General features: G+C 49.2%; 1 pseudogene; it reads left to right on the top strand.

The window, feature by feature from the left end:
• Window positions 1-6,249, top strand: part of LOC129669043 (carcinoembryonic antigen-related cell adhesion molecule 20-like) — an 18,074-nt pseudogene that overhangs the window by 710 nt on the left and 11,115 nt on the right.

The raw sequence follows: 6,249 nt of genomic DNA, 5'->3' as shown, positions 1-6,249 counted from the left end.
CACACACACACACACACACACACACACACACACACACACACACACACGTGTGTGTGTGTGTGTGTATATATACTTGTTTTTTCAAAAACACGGGTTTCACTGTGTAGCCCTGGTTGCCCTGGAACTTCCTCTGTGGACCATGCTGGCTTAGAAATCACAGAGATCCGCCTCCTCTGCTTCTTGGATGCTGGTATAGAAAGTGTGCACCACCACCACCACCTGGCCAGCTTGCCTATACTTATTACCACACCTCCCACTACTCTAAACTGCAAAATACCATGCCAAACTTAAAGCTGTGGAAACTGTGGGTCAGAGAGAATAAATGCCTTCCTCATGTCACAGGGCCAGTGAGTCAGTAGGACAACTGTCTTAGTCACTGCAACAGAAGTACTCCAAGGAAATTTAAGGTATAAAGCATTTATTTGGCCCATAGTCTAAGGTCCAGTCTATCATGGCAGGAAGGTCAAGGCTACAGAAGCTTGAGCAGCTGGTCACTTTAGGCCTAAGGAATGGTGCCATCCACAGTGGATGAGTCTTCCTGCTTCAACGGAGATAATTCCCTACAGGCATGCCCTAGCTCCAGTGAGAATTTAGATGTCAACAAGTTGACAAATGAGACTAACCATGACAACGAAGGTCCAGGAACAAAGTGTCCTGTATGCGATCTCAGAGCTCCTACCACTGCGGGTCCTTCAGAAGCTTATCCATCCTGATCTTCCTTTCTCTTCTCCAATCCTTTTTCTTTTTCGAGACAGGTTTTCTCTGTATAGCTTTTGCTGTCCTGGACTTGCTTTGTAGACCAAGCTGGCCGTGAACTCACAGAGATCCACTGCCTCTGCCTCCCTGATTGCTGGGACTAAAGGTATGTGACATAGTGCCCGTCAATGGGAATTAGGGTTCAGGGTCTCACTATGTAACGCAGGCTGGCCTTGAACTCACAGAAGTTGTCCTGCCCCCTGTCTTCAGAGTGCTGGGCTTAAAGGTGTGACCCATCAAGCCAGACTTTATTTTTGTTGTTGTTCGTTTGTTTTAATTTTTGTTTCAAGACAGGAGCTTACTATGAGTGGCAAGCTGGCTTCTAATATGTGATCCTCCTGCCTTTGACTCCTGAGTCCTGGGAGGGATTTCAGGCCAGCACTGCTGTGTTGATCTTCTCCACTTATGAAGACATAACTGGGGCTTTGTCGTTCCATCTCTTCTTCCCTCAGTGTCTCTCCTGTCTCTACATCCAGCCTCACTCCTGACCACATGGAAGCCCCCAGCTACTGTCCACCTCACCCTCCATGCTGACCTTCTTAGCAACACCCAAAGGTGGGGAGGTAAGCTATCTTCAGGCCCTCTTCCCCGCCGCACCGCAGATTGAGGGATGAGAGCACAGAAAACAAAATCATTCGCGTGTCTGTCTTTACAGAGTGTCTTATTTCTATTGCCGTAATAAAACTGACTAGCACAATTATCCCTTGTTAACTCAACACACAAACCATTCCTTTTTCATTTGTGCCCAAGGAAACATGTCAATCCTAAGTCCAACACTGTAAAGCTTGTCAGTGTCAGGCTTGTGGGACTTATGATCCCCTAGGCTCCAGAGGGGACTTGGCGCAGCACACGCATGGCACAGCACACACATATGGCAGCACACACATGGCACAGCACACACATGTGGCAGCACACACACGGCACAGCACGCACATGTGGCAGCACACACAGCGCAGCTCCAGGCCCATGCCAGCTCCACTCCATGGCTGGTATGGTTCTTGGCAGTCATCCCACGGTTCTGGCATCTGCACGATGCCAGTCTTCTGATGCAACTTCTGATGCAACTGGGCTGTGCTTTCACCAGTGGCCTCTGCTGGCCTCTCTTCAGGGGCTCCAGTCCCACCACACAGTTGCCAAGCCTCAATTGCTTTCCATGAATTCATCATGCCTTCAAAACCAATACCACCTGGGTGACGTTTACCAAGTTCAGCTGCCAGCTTGAGGTGCAGCCTTGGACGCCTCTGGACAACAGCTCCTGTGTTCTGACCCTGAAGAAACACTTTCCAGATCTTACCTCAACAATGCTGGTCTCCTCCAAATCACAGCTGAGTCTTCAGCCCCAACTGGCCAGCTTCCTTCATCCCAGCAAAGCAAGGTTTCACGTTAGTGGTTCTTAATTCAAAGTATTGAGTAACCCCAATAGAGACTTTAATGGATTTTCAAAACTTCCCTCTGAAACTTTACAGCCCAGACTCTTACAGTCTTCACTTCTCTCAGCATTATCTGCTAAGTTCCATAACTGGTTATTAAGCTCTGAGCACTCAATGGATTTCTAGCCCAAAGCTCCAGAGACCTTCCTCCACCAAAAACATGATCAGGTCTGTCACAGCAGTATCCCACGACCTGGCACTGATTTCTATCTTAGTTAGGGTTCTATAAAGAACTTTAGAGAGTGTCTTAGTCACTGTTCTATTGTTGTGAAAAGACACTGTAACTATCTCTCATAAAATAAAACATTTAAGTGGGCTCTTGTTTATAGTTTCAGAGGCTTAGTCTATCATCGTCATGGTGAAGAGCATGGCAGACATGGCACTTGAGAAGTTGCTATGAGTTCTGCAGGTAGCGGGGTCAGGAGAGAGGCAGACAGACAGAGAGACAAAGAAAGAAAGACTGGGCATGGCATGGGCTTTTTAAACCTCAAAGCCCACTCCTAGTGACCCAGTTCCTGCAACAAGGCCACGCCTAATCCTTTGCTGGGACTAAGCATTTAAACACATGAGACCACCACAGAGAGGAAAGGGTTTATTTGGCTTACATATCCTGGGTCACAGTCCATTGAGGACAGCCAGGGTAGAAACTCAAAATAGTTCAGGAACCTGGAGGCAGGAGCGTCACAGAGGCCATGGAAGGGTACTGCTTACTAGATTGTGCCTGACGGCCTGCTCAGCCTGCTTTTATACATACTCTTGTAGCATCAGCCCAGGGTAGACACAACCTGCAGTGAGCTGAGCCTTCTCCCATCAGTGATCAGTCAGGAAAACATGCCACAGACTTCTTCACAGGCCACTCTGGTGGGAACATTCTCTCTGTTGAGATTCCCTCTTCCTATGACTCTAGATTGTCTCAAGTTGACATAACACAGAGAGGTTCGTCTGAGTACCGTTCCACTTTCCTTTCTGTTGCTGAAATGCTCTGACCAAAAGCAGCATAGGGGGTGAATGGGTTAACTTCATCTTCCACTTCCAGTCCATCATTGAGGGAAGTCAGGCGGAACTCAAGGCGGAAGCCTGCAGGCAGGATCCGTGCAATTCCCTGCAATATACTCTTGACTGGGGAACTCAGTCAGGAAAGCATGGCGGGGACATTGGAGGCATGAAAGCTGCTTGGCTCACCCATAGACTCGTGCTCAGCTCACCTGACTAGGGAATGGTGCCACCCGAAGTAGACTGTGCTCTCCTGCATCAATGAAAGCAAACAAGACAATCCCTCGGATATGGCCACGGGCCAACCTGATAAAGTCAACCACTCTGAATTGACTCTGAGTTGAGTCTGAATTGACTCTTTGCGGATGAGTCTAGGCTGTGTCAATTAATGCTGTGACAGTTAATGCTTACTAGGGCAATAGCTGAGGTCCTGAGAGGAGATAGAGGCCCTTGCTGTTGTTAAGAGTTTGATTCTCTTGCTCTCCTTGTGGAGCTCCTGTCCTCTCCAGATCTTACTGTTTCCCAATTCTTTCATAAGATTTTCTGCACTCTGCCCAAAGGTTGCCCATAAGTTTCAGCATCTGCATTGATAGTCTGCAGGGCAGAGCCTTTTAGAGGTCCTCTGTGTCAGGCTCCTGACTTGTTCCCTCTCTGAGCACAGGGGTCTTTCCTGAGACTGATACTCCAACCAAGGACTATGCATGGAGATAACCTAAGACCCCTGCACAGATGTAGCCCATGGCAGTTCAGTATCCAAGTGGGTTCCATTGTAATAGGAACAGGGACTGTCTCTGACATGAACTGATTGGTCTGCTCTTTAATTACCTCTGCCTGAGTGGGAAGCAGCATTACCAGGCCACAGAAGATGACAATGCAGCTACTCCTGATGAGACCTAATTGACTAGGATTAGAAGGAGGGAAAAGAAGACCTCCCCTATCAGTGGACTTGGGGAAGGGCATGCATGCAGAGGGTGGAGGAAGGGAGGGATTGAGACGGGAGGAGGGAGGGAACCACAGGGGGGATACAAAGTGAATAAAATGTAATTAATAAAGAATTTTTTAAAAGTTTGATTCTCAAGACAGGCAGCGGTGGTATATGCCTTTCCCAGCACTCAGGGGGAAGAGGCAGGTAGATCTCTGAGCCTGAGGCCAGCTTGTTCTACAGAACGAGTTCTAATTAATTACTCAATTAATTAAGTCAGTTTTTTTTTTTTTTAAACAGGGTTTCTCTGTGTAGCCTTGGCTGTCCTGGAATTCACTCTGTATACCAGGCCTAGAATTCACAGAAATTCTCCTGCCTCTGTCCCCCGAGTGCTGGGATTAAAGGCATCCACCACCACAGCCCTATTTAAATTTAAGATTTGTTTTACATGTGTGTGTCTCTGCCTGTGAGACCCAGAGGAGGATGTCAGATGCCCTGGAGCTGGAGTTCCGGGTGGTTGTGGAGCCCAGTGTGGCTGCTGGGGATTGAATTTGTGTTCTCTGTGGGGCAGCAGGTGCTCTTCACCGCTGAGCTCTCTCCAGCCTCAGCTGATTTGACATAAGGAGAGGCGTTGTGGTGAGAAGGGCGTGAGGCAGGAGTGTCAGGCTGCAGCTGCTTCTCACGCCTTGGCAGAGCAGGAGCAGTTCTGGAAGGGAGGCCAAGCGGAACCCTTAAAGCTGCTCTCCCAGGGATTTACCTCCCCCACCCAATCCACAACCCCCCATAGCACCAGCAGCTGGGGGCCAGGAGCTGTGAGACATCCTGCCACGTGCCCTCGGTATCACCGCACAGCCCCGGTCAATGGCACACGGGGAGCAGAGGGGGATGCAAAAGAGGTGGGTCAGCACCGAGAGCTCTCACTGCTCTTGCAGAGGACATGGATTCAGTTCCCAGCCCCCACGAACTGCTCACAACCACCAGCAACTCCTGCCCCAAGGAAATCCAGCACCCCCTGCTGGCCTCCACAGGCACATGTGTGCTTAAACTCACACACAGAGGAGTACACATGAAAAATAAAGTTTTTTATTTTTTTGAAATCCACACATAGTTCAAGGATACTGGGTTTACTCTCGATGCTCAGCCATTCTAGTACTGAACTCAGTCCATCTCCAGGACGTGCTTTTGGCCACTCCCGTCCCTTGCAGTCTCATTGGATCCTTCTGGGTTGTTCTAAGTGTGTACCTCTGCCCTGCTGTCCCCACTTCTTGCCCTCACCCTCTGCAGCTGCACTGGCCACGCCTGGCCTCTAAGTCAGCCAGAGAACTGTCACAGAGCAGAGGGAAAGACCATCTTCCCCTGAGACACCGAGGCTGAGATGTCACCACCCAGTGGGTCTCCAACAACCCTCCACTCATACTGAATGAGCACATGAAGCCGTCTGCAGATCACAAGACCCTCACCATCCTCATCGTTGACAGGCAGGACTCAGGATCTTAGCAATGTGAAGTGCAGTGTGGCTTTGAGGCTCGGAGAAGTAAAATCGGCTTGCTGGAGGTAAACTGTGAGTGTTCTGGTGTCCCTTCCCCACTGCTGATGCTCACCTCCTTAGCATTCAGTCTCATGCTTTAAAATGCCGTCCCAGAGAGAATTTATAGAATGAAAGTGAAGTCTAGAATTAAAGTCCTTGTCTAGCACGTATGAGCCTCTAGATTTGATTTCAAGCCCAACCCCAAGGGACAGAAAACAAATGTAGGCTTCAAACAGGAAACTGATATTCAGGTTAGGATTCCATCAGAAATATCCAATGGAGTGGATTAAAACCTGAGTTTCTAAACGATACTTCTATAAGAAACCTACCTCCATCAGATCCTCACCTCCATCAGATCCTCACCTCCTTCATGCCCCACCTCCTTCACACCCCACCTCCATCAGATCCTCACCTCCTTCATGCCCCACCTCCTTTAGATCCTCACCTCCTTCAGATTCTCACCTCCTTCAGATTCTCACCTCCTTCACACCCCACCTCCTTCATACCCCCACCTCCTTCACACCCCACCTCCTTCAGCTCCTCATCTCCTTCAGATTCTCACCTCTTTCAGGTCCCCACCTCCATCAGATCCTCACCTCCTTCACACCCCACCTCCTTCA

This window comes from Psammomys obesus, unplaced genomic scaffold, assembly GCF_907164565.1.
Source record: "Psammomys obesus unplaced genomic scaffold, mPsaObe1.curated_primary_1811, whole genome shotgun sequence".
Lineage (NCBI taxonomy): Eukaryota > Metazoa > Chordata > Mammalia > Rodentia > Muridae > Psammomys > Psammomys obesus.
The sequence above is the reverse complement of the archived record's forward strand: the minus strand, read 5'-3'. Positions and strand labels throughout refer to the sequence as shown.